Source organism: Zingiber officinale, chromosome 4B, assembly GCF_018446385.1.
Source record: "Zingiber officinale cultivar Zhangliang chromosome 4B, Zo_v1.1, whole genome shotgun sequence".
Lineage (NCBI taxonomy): Eukaryota > Viridiplantae > Streptophyta > Magnoliopsida > Zingiberales > Zingiberaceae > Zingiber > Zingiber officinale.
The window spans coordinates 71,718,358-71,734,329 of NC_055993.1; positions in this window are offsets into that span (position 1 = coordinate 71,718,358).

Consider the following 15,972-nt stretch of genomic DNA (forward strand, 5'->3'; position numbering starts at 1 on the left):
CGGGTTCTGGGCAATCCCACGACGAAATCCATCGTGATGTGCTCCCATTTCCATTCAGGTATCTGAATCTTCTGAAGCAAACCAGCGGGTCTTTGATGTTCAGCCTTCACTTGCTGACATACAAGACATCGCGCAACGAAATCTGCAATGTCCTTCTTCATGCCAGCCCACCAATATGAACATCTCAGATCTCTATACATGCGTGTACCACCAGGATGTATTACAAATCTGGACCGATGTGCCTCCTGGAGTAGGCATTCCCTCAAAGGAGGTGATTCAGGAACACACAACCTTCCCCGGAAGTATAGAATTCCATTTTCATCACAAGAAAACCCTGTCTGCTGTCCTGGGATGATTTTGCTACACAAAAACTACAGATGCTGATCTGTAGCCTGAGCTTCTTTAATCCTCTCTACAATGGGTGACTGGGCAACCATAGATAACAGAATACCCCGCTCAGTCTAACCCTGCTCTACCAATCCCAACTCAGAAAATTTCTGTACCAATTCAGTAACCATCACACGGTGACAAGCTAGAACTCCTCGGGATTTTCTACTCAACGCATCAGCTACCACGTTGGCTTTCCCTGGGTGGCAGTTGATCGTACAGTCATAGTCCTTCAAGAATTCCATCCATCTTCTCTGTCTTAAGTTCAATTATTTCTGAGTAGATAGATACTTAAGACTCTTATGGTCTGTGAATATCTCGAAGGTAATCCCATATAAATGATGTCTCTAGATTTTCAGCGCATATATAATAGCTGCTAACTCTAGGTCATGCACCGGATAGTTCTTCTCATGCTCTTTCAACTGACGTGATGCATAAGAAACTACCCGTCCATGCTGCATAAGTACTGCGCCTAACCCCTGCAATGATGCATCCGTATAAAGCACGAAGCCATCATCTCTGGAAGGAAGTACCAGTATAGGTGCAGAAATGAGTCTTCGCTTAAGTTCCTGAAAACTCGTCTCGCAAGACTCTGTCCAGCAAAACTTCACCCCTTTCTTGGTCAACTGAGTCAATGAAAGAGCTATGCTAGAGAAGCCCTCAACAAATCTGCGGTAATACCCGGCCAAACCAAGAAAGCTACGAATCTCCTGTACAGACTTTGGCTGCTCCCAACTGGTAACAACCTCTATCTTTTGTGGGTCCACGGATATACCACTGCTAGAAACAATATGTCCCAGAAAACCCACAGAAGATAACCAGAATGCACATTTGCTGAATTTGGCATAGAGACATTCTCGCCGGAGCCTCTCTAATACTATATGAAGATGTCGCCCATGCTCTTCTTCAGATCGAGAATATATCAAAATGTCATCGATGAACAAAATCACGAACTGATCCAAGAACTCCAGAAATACCCTATTCATCAGATCCATGAAAACTGCTGGAGCATTGTTAAGCCCAAATGGCATTACCAAGAACTCATAGTGTCCATATCGAGTACGGAAGGCTGTCTTCTGTATATCTGAATCCCTCACACTGAGCTGATGATAGCCAGAGCGCAGATCAATCTTTGAATACACACAAGTATTCTTGAGCTGATCAAACAGATCCTCTATACGTGGCAGTGGATATTTATTCTTAATAGTCACTGCATTCAGCTGCCGATAGTCGATGCATAATCTCATCGATCCATCCTTCTTCTTCACAAAGAGCACCGGAGCTCCCCATGGAGATACACTAGGACGGATAAACCCTCTATCCAGCAGCTCCTGTAGCTGTACTTTCAACTCCTCCAATTCTTTAGGTGCCATATGATACGGGGCTTTGGACACTGGTACTGTCCCCGAAATCAACTCAATCGTGAACTCCACCTGTCTTTTCGGGGGCAAGCCGAGTAATTCTTCTGGAAATACGTCAGGGTACTCCTGAACTATAGGAATGTCAGAAAGTTGTGTGGTAGTATCCTGATCAATCTTAATCATAGATAACAAATACCCCCGACATCCTTGAGATAATAATCTCTGAGCTTGCATTGCTAAGATGACAGAAATCCCCTCATCCTTGGTACCCATGAATACCCAGGATGGTAGACCCGGAGGTCTAAATGTAACCACTCTAGCGTTGCAGTCGACGGTAGCATAATATCTGGCTAACCAGTCCATACCCAAAATGAGGTCAAATTCTAGCATATCCAGAACCTACAAGTCCACCATAAGGGTCTGTCTTTCAAAATCTAGCGGACATTCTTTAATCTCTTGAATGATATCGAGTATCTCTCCCGAGGGTAAAGATACCGCCAATGAGTGAGTCCGACGAACGGGTAGTCTAAAAATCTTACTCAGAAATGCCCGGGAAATAAAAGAGTGGGAACTACCAATATCAATCAACAATTCAGCAGGAAACGAATAAACAGAAATCATACCCCAAAAGAATGATCCCTCGGCCCGCTGTGCCTCCTCGCGAGTAATAGCATACACTCGTCCTACATCAGGGCATGATGGCAATACTCCAGTAGTAGTCTGAAACGGTGTCGGTGGAGTAGTAGTGAACTGCTGAGGCTGGTGAGGGGTAGCATACTGCTGAGGCTGATGAGTGGTAGCATACTGCTGAGGCTGTACTACTGGACAAGAGCTAGGCGGCGTCATAAGGGTCTGCGGTGCCGGATATGTCTGATGCGAAGAAACCGTAGAGGCATACTGTATAGCAACTGGTACCGCTGAGTGCTCGTGGCCCTGAATGTGATATACTTGTTCCTGAGAAGGTGGCATACGCTGCTGATACGGAGCACTCTGTGTCCTCTGTGAGCTCTTCGACCGTCGCGTCTGAGTAGTACGACTCCCTTGTGGAGTACTCTTAGTGCCTCCATCTGTGCCTTCAGTGTGCAATCTCGACTCACATGACCCGGAAGCTTACAATAGTAGCATACGTCCTGGCCCATTGGACAATTTGGTTTAATATGTCCCTCTGTACCACACCTGTAACATCTATAATCACTGGAAGAATCCTTCTGAGAAGATTTAGATGAACCAGCTGATGATCGTCCTGTCTTCGCTGATCGATAAGACTCCCCCGAAGTAGTCTGGGATCCCTGCCATTTCTTCCGCTTTTTCTGACCCTTGTTCTGTTGTTTCTGATTTGGAGTTGTACCCTATGCCTTCTGTTTATCCTTTCCCCTCTCTTGAGAAACTTGCTAATGTGTCATCTCAATCATCAATGCTCTGTCCAATGCCTCTCGGTAAGTGCTGGGAGTAAAACCCGACATCCGGATACGAATATACGCCGCAAGGCCCTGGATAAAATGGTCTAACTGATCGCTGTCCTGAGCAACAAGCTGTGGGCAGTACTCAGCTAATCGGTTAAACTCTGCCTCATACTCCATCACCGATCTATCCCCCTGCTTAAGACTTAAGAATTCCTGTCGACGGGCTATATGGTAAGGAGCTGGAAAATACTGTCTCTCGAAGGCATCTCTGAATAAAGTCCAGGTAATACTCTGATCCCCGAAGAGGGATTTCTGCATCTTCCACCAAGTAACAGTCTGATCTCGGAGGTGATATGCAGCTAGTTCGGCTTTTTCTTCCTCGGTACAAGACAAATACTCGAACGTATCCTCCACATTTCCCAACCAGGAACGAGCAACACTGGGGTCGGGAACTCCATAGAATAAGGTAAAATGATCCTTTACCGATCGGGCCAGTAACGGAATCCGAGCCCTGTCCTTCGTCCAAGAAGTAGTAGTAGGAATAGGGGCTACCGGTGGTAAGGTGGGAGGAACCAACTGAGGTTGAAAACCCGGATCTCTCGTGGGAACCTGAGGAGTCTGTGCACGGCTGTCAATCTCAACCTCTGTAGGATCCCTAACAGAATCCTCCTCGTACTCCACTGGCTCAGCCTCTACAGACTCAATATGTGCTTTTTGGGGTCGCCCCGGACCACAACGCGGACGAGGGGTCGTATCTCCGCGCTTCATCCCTGATATGAGCAACAAGGTGAGACTACAAAAGTTTAATACAACAGTAATTTAACTTACATCCTATAGCTTGGAGGTATCCTGCCGCTGCCTGATCCCAATGTCCGAACAGTCACATCGGAAAAAATATGAGTCCCGAGTGCAAACCATCGTAAACATCGTAATCCTCGCGAAACTCGTAAATCTCGCAATCCTCGGAAAATCCAAGACCCGAGAAATAGACCTCGTAACCTCAAAATCCGAAACACGTAAAATAGACCTCACAAGCCTTAAAACCCAAAACACTTTTACATCTCATAAACCCCAAAATCCAAAACATGCAAAATAGGTCTCGTAAAACCATGCTCTGATACCACTAAATTGTCACGCCCTGGGGAAGTACCTCCCGAAAAATTTCGGCAGCACCTCCCCTGTACCGGCGACAATCTGAAACTCTCATACATGTAAAAATACGTCAGCCACATGTGGCTGGGATATATAAGCATAAAAATAACCATAACCACGCAGTTGAATATGTAGCCCACACGACTATATCAAAAGCACAGCGAAAAACGAATATGAAACCCACAAAATCGAAAGTCCACAAAAACACACCACAGGTATAAGTCCACAATACACGTATCAAGACATAGTATGATATGACAACACCAAATCCATGAAACATAAAATGCTAATGGTAAAAGACTAAAAACCGATAAGAATCCTCGGATGTAACGTGGGAAGTGGGACCGGCTGGCAGCATACTCCAAGAAACTCCATGTCATCTACCTACTACCTGAAAATATAACAGTATAGACGGGGTGGTGAGTACAAAGAACTCAGCGGGTAAGAACAGAATAAAGCATGGTAGGTACAACAACATAAGAATCAAGGGATACGGTCTCAATCATAAGAATAGAATCATGCTATCTAAACATAACACATCTAGCCATATCTAATACAATGACTATACATAAATATACTTGACACAGTAGATGCACATACTCGACTAGAATCAATACCATGATACCAAAATCAGGGAACTCACCGGACTAGCAACAGATCTACTCAAGACACCTGTGCAAATATAGATACGACTGCATATACATGTAAAATAGATGACATGTATGCAGTATGACACCCAAATGCAACATACATAGCGCAAACAAATGCAACAGCACACAATCACATGCAACTAATATCTACTAGGCATGTATGCGAAAATATCTCCCCAGATGCACCGTGCATCCTATGCAAAAGTGCATGCATGCTCCATGGTCACCCCCGCCACCTCTCTAGACACCACGACCCCTGTATGGCCGAGAGGCTTGGGTCTGTGACAAACCATACTAGCCTCCAGTACAAGCACCGCTATATGCGGCCGAAGCGGACGGTCAGCTAAGTAGTTATATAACTACACAGCTAAGGGTCCCTGACCACTCACAACTCCAACCCTCTGACTACTGTACCCTCAAGACCCACTACTCCAGAGTGGTCGAGGATGACAGAGTATAATCACTGAACGGCTGAGCAAGCACGACAGGACTAGCTCCACTCCATTCTACCACTCTCCAAAAGTGACTGAATGGACAGCTATAAACAACTGACGACCCGCTCACCACAAGGGAGACGTTAGTTGTCGGTATGCAATGAATGATGACATGACGTGAATAGTCATAATATAAATACCATCATCCATCGTGTACCCCAACACCCCTAATAACCACCACAAACGCATAGACATACTCCAACACACAACATGATCAACCAACTATATAACCCCAACACCACACACCCGTCACATGTACACTCTACATCATAATGCATGATAAACACGCTAATCGTACCAACCAGATAACCCTATGACACAAACTCAACATATGCCCATACACAGAGTTCTGATATCAAGGGTGAGACTGTATCGAGGTAACAAGATCATATCAAAGCTCAAAAAGAAAGAGGCAAGCAGGAATAAAACAAATATACAGATTTAAGGTAATGCAACCTAAGCATCCGAAAATAACCATGCTTTATAGTTCAAAGAACTAAATAGGAGATAAGGAAGAAATACCCGCCTCCAGATATCTCGTATCAACAGAACCACCCCACGTCAAGCTGCTCGTATAGATCAAGGTCCTGTGTAACACATACAATTCATGTAATATACATATATATATACTACACATACATGAAACACCTATAAATAAATAACCGATCCTACAGTAATAGCTAGCTGTGATTACCACTTTCCATTAATATCTACCAAGAAGCTAACCTCAACATTAAGAAATTGACTTCAGATTGAGTTTAATTTACATTTACAACCTTTAATTACTCAACATATTAACACTTACCACTGTTAACCAATTCCGATCAGCAACCCACCACATTCCTAACAAAACAGTATGCTCAAAATCCTCAACAACTAAACCAAACAACTCAACACCTTGTTGACTCCACCATTGCTCTTGATCAAGGGATACACAAAAGCCTACTACATAACCTCTACTACAACTACAAGTCGATCAAGAGAACAGAGCAGTAATTAACATTGCATGAATTTCCTACGAGCAGTAAACTACCTAAAGTATCAGCACTGGTCGAATCAAGAACAGCTAATGATCGACCAAAAGAAAACAAACAGAACTACACATTGTATCTCAACCAACCGGTTCAAGAAGAAAGAGCATGAAGAAGTCATTAAACAATCTGTTAACAACCACAAATAACCGATCTCAGTACCTCTTCTTTGATCGCCGGAGGAAACCACAGATTGGATGAAGAAGGCTATTCAACAGTGCTGTGGTGGCCGTAACCTATCCCCAGATCGCCTACTCTCCAAAAGAAACCATCCGAATCAACTCGATGTAAAGGTTAAAATGCCCTAATCCACTACAAGGTTAAATCGCTTACCTCCAAGCCCACCGTTAGGGCACGATCCATTCTCGCCGACGGACAGGGGAAGGAGATCGGAGAGGGATAATGATCGTGACCTCACCCAATCGGTCGGCGCTGGCCAGATTCAACGCCGGTGCCCTCGATTCCCTTCCGACAGCAGGCGAGATCGAGGGATCGAGGATTCGTCGCCGCTGTTTGCCGAGACCAGAGGAGAAGGAAAGGTCGAAAAAAGGGATAGTATCCCCTCCTCCTCAATGCTCCAGGATCCCTCCTCACAGGTGCCTCCGAGAGAAGAAGAAGGAGAAGATCGCCGATGGTCGCGGCAGGCGTCGGCGTTAGCGTCGGGGAGATCGTGCGAGAGAGAAAAGAGGAAGGAGGAGGAATCGCGTCGGGTTCTAGGATTCGGGTGATAAAAAGCCCTATTAATAGAACCCACTTAGGGTTAAGGAAATCAAACCCTAACTAACCTCTCAATTAACCCTCACACGCGTATTTCTAAATAAACCTCCATTTCTATCCCTACAAAACTACTCATACGACATCCAAAAAATTCCAGAAAAATTTCTATAATTTCCTAAAATTTCCATAAGGTTATTCCACTATAACCCTAAAAATAAATTCGCATATCTTACATGGGAACATTTACTTGATGCGTCACAAGTCTGAGTGCTTTGATAAGTTCAAAGAATACAAGGCTGATTTGGAGAAGCGTCATGGTAAAAGTATCAAGACACTACGGTCTGATCATGGTGGCGAGTACCTCTCAGGAGAGTTTAGGAATTACTTATCAGAGGTCGGGATTCAATCCCAACTGTCTGCACCTGGTACACCCCAACAGAATTGTGTGACAGAACGAAGGAATAAGGACTCTTATGGACATGGTTAGATCAATGATAAGTTATTTAGAATTACCAAATTTGTCTTGGGGATATGCTCTGGAAACAGCAGTATGCATTTTGAACATGACACCTTCTAAGGCAGCACTCTCTACTCCCATAGAATTGTGGAATGGGCGTAAGCCTAGTCTGAAGCATATTCAGATTTGAGGTAGTTCAGCACATGTGCTGAAGGGAGACACTGATAAGTTGGAATCATGAACAGAAATTCGCTTGTTTATTGGTTATTCTAGAGAAATGAAAGGAGGTGTATTTGATAGTCCTAAAAATCAGAAGGTCATTATTAGTATCAATGTCCAATTTTTAGAAGAGGACTATGTAATGAACCACAAGCCCATGAGTAAAATTGTTCTTGAAGAAATAAGAGAGGATACATCTAATCAAGTACCAACAGTACAAGATAAGATACCACAAGAAACTACAACACATGTCACAAATGATGTACAATTACAGACAGTGTCTCGTCGTAGTGGAAGGATTGTTAGGCAACCTGAAAGATTTATGTTTTGGGAGAGTCTTTGGATTTGATCCCTGGTGAACATGAACCTGATCCCCGGACATATGACGAAGCACTCCAAGATAAAGATGCAGCATCTTAGCAAAGAGCAATGAATACAGAAAAAGAATCTATGTATTCTAACAAAGTCTGAGAGCATGTAGAACCACCAAATGGTGTAAAAGGCATTGGATGTAAATGAGTTTACAAAAATAAAAGAGGGGCAGACGGGAAGGAGGAAACCTTTAAAGCAAGGCTTGTTGCAAAGGGGTATACTCAGAAAGAGAGAATCGATTATGAGGAAATCTTTTCGCCAATAGCCATGCTTCAGTCTATCCGGTTCTTTTATCAATTGTCGCTCATATGGATTATGAGGTTTGGCAGATGGATGTCAAGACAACTTTCCTTAATGGAAGTCTTGAAGAAAACATCCATATGAAGCAACTAGAGCGGTTTATTGCAAAGGGCAAAGAACATTTTGTATGTAAGCTTAATTAGTCTATTTATGGACTGATGCAAGCTTCAAGGTCTTGAAACTACCAGTTTAATGAAGTAATCCAGTCTTATGAATTCATTTAGTGTCCGGATGAGTCTTGTGTATACATGAAGAGTGACAGAAATGTGGTGGTATTTCTTGTACTATACGTAGATGATATTTTGCTCATTGGCAACAATGTCAAAATGTTGTCAGAAGTAAAGGTATGGTTGTCCATGTGTTTTGATATGAAGGACTTGGGAGAATGTGGACATATTCTTTGGATCAAAGTAATAAGGGATCGCAAGAAAAGGATATTATCCTTATCCCAAGATTCATACATCAATATTATCTTAGCTCATTTTAGCATGCAAAACTCCATGAAAGGTTTTCTACCTTTTCAGCATGGAGTACCCTTATCTAAAGAGATGTCTCCTAAGAAGATCAAAGGATATAGAGGAGATGAAGACAGTTCCTTATGCTTCGGTTATAAGAAGCCTAATGTATGCAATGCTATGTACGAGACTGGATATCTGTTTTGTCGTGGGCATGATTAGCAGATATCAAAGTAACCCAGGACAAGGACATTGGACTGCCGTAAATCATATATTGAAGTACCTGAGAAGGACTAGAGATTATATGCTAGTTTACAAGGCAGATGATTTGCTCCCTATGGGTTACACGGATTCGGACTGATAGGGACGATAGTAAGTCAACCTCAGGGTTTTGTGTTTACTTTAGGAGGTGGAGCCATAACAATGGAGGAGTGTTAAGCAGAAATGCTTTTCAGACTCTACCATGGAGGCTAAGTATGTGGCAGCTTCTAAGGCAGCCAAAGATGTTGTATGACTCAGAAACTTTTTGATGGACTTAGATGTGATTCTTGGTTTGCCTAAAATTATCATAATTTATCGTGATAATAGTGGTGTAGTAGCAAACTCGAAGGAACCACGAGCCCATAAGGCAAGTAAACACATTGAGTACCACCCGATATGAGACATCGTAAAATGAGGAGAAGTTGTTGTCGCCAAGATTGCATCAGCAGATAACCTGGATCCTTTCACTTAGGCTCTTCAGATCAGAGCTTTTGATGGGTATGTTGAGGGGATGAGAATCAGATGTATGGCAGCATATGTGGTAGCATAGTCTTTTAGTATATGTGGGAGATTATTAGGATGTATACTAAATGCCTAGTTTTTTGTATAAACATTTATTTAGAAATAAGAATCACATTGGTCAAATATCTACATTTATGTTAAATATAGTTGTCCATTTAATTTATATAGTAGATAACATGATGTGTGGTGTCACACAGAAGATCATGTTATCAGTTCCTTATAAATTATAAATAATAGCTCACAACCAAAATGGAATGGGACAAACCATTGGAATGGTTGTAGTGTAATTTGGTATTAGTTTATCTTGACTATAAAATTACACTAGTACACTATGAGTGTATTGAGCAGGACCATTTGAGGTAGTTTCTTTTTATACTGACTACATAAAAGAACAAAACCTCTGTTATTAAGGAAGTGCGTACTCTTAATCATGATATAATAACAAGCACGTATACTTAATATTTATTTCTTTAATTTATCAAAGGGTGAGATTTAGTTCGTTGAATCAATAGGCCCGATAAGTTGGGAAGTGATATTATTTATATGGTGTGTTGTTGATTATAGAATGAAACTGTGTCCTAGTAATCTAGGTTGGTGATGTCCCCTTGAGGAGCTCATAAGGATTGTCATATAAACTCTGTAGGTGGACTTAGTTCGACATGACAATAAGGTTGAGTGGTACTACTCTTAGAGCTAGATATTAATTAAGTGAGTTGTCAGTAACTCATTTAATTAATGGGCATTCGATATCTTAAACAAAAGGAGACTAACGCACTCATAATCAAAGGAGCCCATAATGTAATTTGGGATTGGTGTGATAGTTCAATAATAACTCTTTAGTGGTATGAGTTATTATTGATGAACTTGAGTTGGGTGTTCGGGGCGAACACAGGAAGCTCAAGCTCATCGGGAGACTAAAACCAATTTCTCCTCTCAGTCTCTGTTGTAGCCTCTATAAATCCTTGTATCCACAAAGTCTACTTCTTATCCAAGTAATGGGCCGAACGCATCCTTGCTTGGAGCAAGGGGGCCAAGCTTTAATTTGGAGCCATGAGGTGGCCGACCAAAGCTTGGTGCCCAAGCTAAGGGTCGACCACATGAAGAATAAAAGGGATTTTAATTTTTGTTAAAATCTTTCCTTATGTAGCCATTTATGAAGGGATTTAAAAGAGAAATTTTAATTTTTAAAATTTCCTTTTATAGCCATCCTCATGGTTTTAAAATTTAAAAACTTTCCTTTTATAGCTATCTACAAAGGATTAAAGAGAGATTTTAATTTTGTTAAAATCTTTCCTTATTTGTAGTTATCTATAATGTTTAAAAGAGATATTTTAATTTTTGATAAAACTTTCCTTTTTTATAACCATGATTTAAAAGGAGAAGTTTTAATTAATCTATCCTTTTTTGTAGTTGTCTACATGTTTTAAAAGAGAGAGATTAATTTTAAAACTTTCCTTTATTGCCATGTATAATAGGAAATTTAAAAGACAGAGATTTTAATTATTATTAAAATTTTCTTTTTAAAGGAAGGCCACAAATAAGGAAGTTTTAATTATGTTTAAAACTTTCTTTTTATGCCATGACCAAGGATTATAAAAGAGAGGTAGAGGGTGCCTTCATACAATGAAACTTAGGCTTTCTCCTTGTCTTTTCTTTGGATGGCCGACCACTCTTCTTTTCTCTTCTCCTTTTGGTTTCTCTCCTAGAGGCTGGCGGCAATTGTCTTCCTTCTTTAAGCTAGGGCCGGTGATACAAGAGAAGAAGCATTCCACCCTAGGGCCAGCGGCAAGAGAGGATGCTTTCTTCCTTATGGCTGATGGCAAGAGAGGAAGCTTATCTTGTTGTGGGCGGTTGCTCGAAGGTAAGGAAGAAGAAGAGATGGAGTTTCCTATTTTGGCATCCCTTGGTGGCTTGAGTTTCTTGGAGGAGAAGAAGTTGTTCGAGTGGATTCCATCTTGGTAGATTGTTACCCACACAACGTCCAAGAGGAGGAGAGGAATACAACAGAAGATCAAGAGTTATTTAGCTAAAAAGAAAGTTATAACTAGTTATTTGTTTCCGCATCATAACTAGTTCATGTTCATTGTATAGATCTTGAAAAACCAAACACAGGAGACTATCGATTTTATGTTATCATTTTTGTTATCGATTTTGTGTTTCGATATTGTGCTTCTATTGAGGTCTCTGTAGTTAAACCTAATTTACTGTAAGAAGTTAAATATCTGATTTCTTTGAAAGGCTTTGTCTAGGAAGTGGTGGATGATCCTATACCCAAGAAGGCCTAGTGTCTCGCCATGTTTAACCTGGAAGTTAATCTTTGAAATAGATATTTAATTAACTTCTATAATATAGTTTAACTTAGGTAGATCATATCGGTTAAACTTGGAGTAAAAATGTTAAGTATCGTTTCCAATCCAAGTTTAACTTCTGAAGAGCAACTTGGATTAATAATGTTAAGCATCGTTTGCAATCCAAGTTTAACTTCAATAGAGCACATGGGTAGCTAGGTTAAGTTCTGTGCTTGTACAAAATTTATGTACAGGGGAACTAGAACGGTATTCCGAGTAGCAACCAACAAGAGGCTACTCCGCCCAAAGGAGATCTTCATAGTGCGCTTCTCTTTCCTTAGATTAACAATCCTCTAATTGCAACCAAGTAATTCTTTTTTCCTCTTTTTCTTTCTCTAATTAATTAGTTTCTTTTTATACAAGTGTTAGTTAATTAAGCTGTAAGGCTCTAGAAAGGTTTGCATTTTATTTTTACAGGACTATTCACCCCTCTCTAGCCGGCTGCCAAGGGTCCTACAAGTGGTATTAGAGCAAGGTTCACTTTAGAAGGACTAACCGTCGACCGAAGCAAAATCAATGGCCGGACCAAGCCTTGTCCCACCAAAGTTCGAGGGAGAGTTTTCGCACTGGAAACGCCGAATGGAGGTATTTCTAAAAATTGATTTTGAAATTCTTTGAATTATTAAATACGGTTTTGTAGTTCCAAAAGATCAACAAAGTGTAGAGAAAGATGAGTATCGTTGGATGAAGAAGGAACAAAGTGATTTCGTTGCCAACAACAGAGCAGAATATCACCTGCTGAGTGTGTTGTCGCCTTAAGAAGTCAACTGCATTGGAAGCTACTCGTCGGCCAAAGACCTCTGGGAGAAATTCCTGGAACTCCACGAAGGCACATCCAAAACGAAGCTCACACGACGAGACCTTCTTCGAAATCAGCTAACAAACATACATCTAGAAAAAGGTGAGAAGATAGCCCAACTACTCATGAAGATCAAGGAATTATTCATCGGACTAGTCAACCTCGGTGAAATGATAACAAACTAGGACTCAGTACATTACACACTCAATATCTTTCCTAGGACTCCAGAATGGACTTCAATAATTGACGCCTACTATATCTTGAAGGACTTAGAGATAAGTACACTAGAATAATTATTTTTGACTTTGGAATTACACGAATCCAAATGTGTAGGATCAAGTAAAGAGTTAAACCAGAACCTGACACTCAGAGTTACAAAGAAGGATGAACTTGAATCAGACTCAGATCCGGATGGAGACTAAGAAGCCTACATGGTAAGCAAATTTTAAAAAAAATTTAGATCTAACAAATTTAAAGAAATGTAGAATAGAAAGAATCCGAGAAATAGAAGAAAGGTTCTATGCTTAATCACTTGATCAACTTTACTTTGGCATTAAATTAATGGTGAAATTAATGTGCAAATTAAAAACTAAAAAAGACAAGTTAAAAAATAAAAATTTAGAAATAAAAAGAATCTTAGCAAAATCATGCTTAATAGAGGAGCTTGATAAATTAAAAATTGAAAATGCTAAGTTAAAGGAACAAATAGAAAAATTAAAAAAAATTCTTTATGCTCATATTCTAGATATCATCTAGGACTAAATTGACATTTTAAATACCGTAAAGGTCAAATAAGAAAGGTATCACTAAAATATGTTCCTAAAAGATATTTGATCAATCCAGTAGAAAGAAACTTATATTAGATTCCCAAATCCTACTTAGAATAAATTAAAATATTTTTGAAAGCTAAAATTTGCAGAAAGAAGATTAAATATTTGATTTATTTAAAAGGATTTGTCTAGAAGTGGTTGTTGTCCAATATCCAAGAAGGCCTAGTGCCTCGCCACAGCCTGGTAGCCAATTATTGAGATAAATGTTTAATTGAGTAACTATTACATAGTTAACTATAATTTTTTTTAACACAAAAACATAGTTTTTTTTTTGCTTAAGTTAAATTTTTTTATATGACTGTACAACCCCTATTTTCAAATTTTTTTCAATGCTTAAAAATCTTTGTCAAATATGAAAAATAGATTTTTTTTAAAAAAAACTTAAACTTTAATGGATTATTGGAAAATAGTTTCTAATGTGTTGTCTTTAGACTTTATCTTGAATTTTCTTCAAGTCATTTTAAAATACCCCTAGTTTTTTAATGTGATCAAAGGGGGAGAATTATAAGTTAAGTTAAAGGGGGAGGTATATATTTCTCAAATATTTTTCAAAAATAATATTTCATATTTACTGATTTGCAATACTTGCAATTTAATATTAATGTAATGAAACTTGCAATTTCATTAAATGCCTTTAATTTAATGTTTCTAATTTAATATCTTGTTTATCCTAACTTAACTTTGGTTTATTCACATCAAAAGGGGGAGATTATAAGTACCCTGTGATGGTTTTGATGTGATCAACCAAGTCAAGTTATGTCCTGTTGTTATTTTGATACCTTGTATCTAAGTGTGCAGGAACTTAGGAGTGCAGGAAGTTGAGCGAAAGAAGTAGCTAGCGAGAAGAACAGTATGGGAGAGAGCTGACAGGCTCGGTGCGTCCGAGAGATGAAGTGCTGCGGAAGAGTACACTGGCAGACGAGTAGGAGGCACACGACTTTTCTAAGGGATGAAAAGCCAGAGTGGAAGACTGCTCGAAGGTCGAAAAATGAGTTCGGGTGAGCCCTATTCTGGATGGACGAAATCACCCATGTGAGTGGAGCCGGAGCGGAAGACCCGGAGCCAAGCAAGAGGAACTAGAGTAGAAGATCCGGACTCTGGGCACTTGGAACCCTTCCGGCCGCTCGGACCAGAGTTTTATTTGAAACTCCACGTGTCACATTCCATTGCGATGGGGATAAAACTTTATCCCCTTCCAGGTGCCTGGAACCTTTTCAGGTACCCCGACCAGGGCTATAAATATAGCCTTGGTTCCAGTAGTGAAAAACAACACTTGTAAATCATTTCTTTCTTGTTCTACTACTATTTGTGAGCTATCAACCTTGTAAGAGGATACTCTGCCTAAAGGAGATCTTCATAGTACACTTCTCTTGCCTTAGATTAGTAATCCTTTGATTGCAACCGAGTAATACTTTTTGCCTCTTTTTCTTTCTCTAATTACTCAATTTCTTTTTATGCAAGTGTTAGTTAATTAAGTTGTAAAGCTCAAGAAGGGTTTGCGTTTTATTTTTGCAGGGCTATTCACCCCTCTCTTGCCGGCCGCCAAGGGTCCTGCACATTCCAGGTGCCTGGACCAGTCCCAAGCGCCTCTAACAAAGGCTATTCGATCCGACTCCCTTGGGGAGTTATCCAACTCCAGGCATCTGAATCCCTTCAGGGCACCTAAACTATTGACGTGGCACCACCTGATCGAAGATCTATCTACCTACCTCGATGTTATCCTTTCATGGGTACTTAGAAATTGACATGTGTCAGTTATTATGAGCATGCCATCTCAGCTACATGCGTTGTTAAGTTCAGGCGATTTCGTGCACTTAGATCCATCTAGTGGCCTAGACCTCCAAGCACTTGGAACCCATCCGGTCACTTGGAATCCCCTAACTTCAGCCAAGTTCTGGTTTAAGATCCTGCATCATAGAGTTAACACAAATGAGCATAATATAGTATTTAACCAGAAAATAATTTGACAGCCTGACTACTGTCTGGTCCTGATTTTTAGATTTCCAATCAAATTCTAGGTTGAACTGGCACCTACTGTTCCATTTATGGGAATATGTCCTAACCCACTCCTCTCATGAGAGATTACTTGGCTTATCAAACATCTGATCCTCCAAACCTATTTAGACTTCCTACTCGGCATCCTATCCTCTGACCCCAGGACTTCCTTTGATGTTCGGTCCTCTAGACCCCATCGACCTGCTAGATGTTCGATCC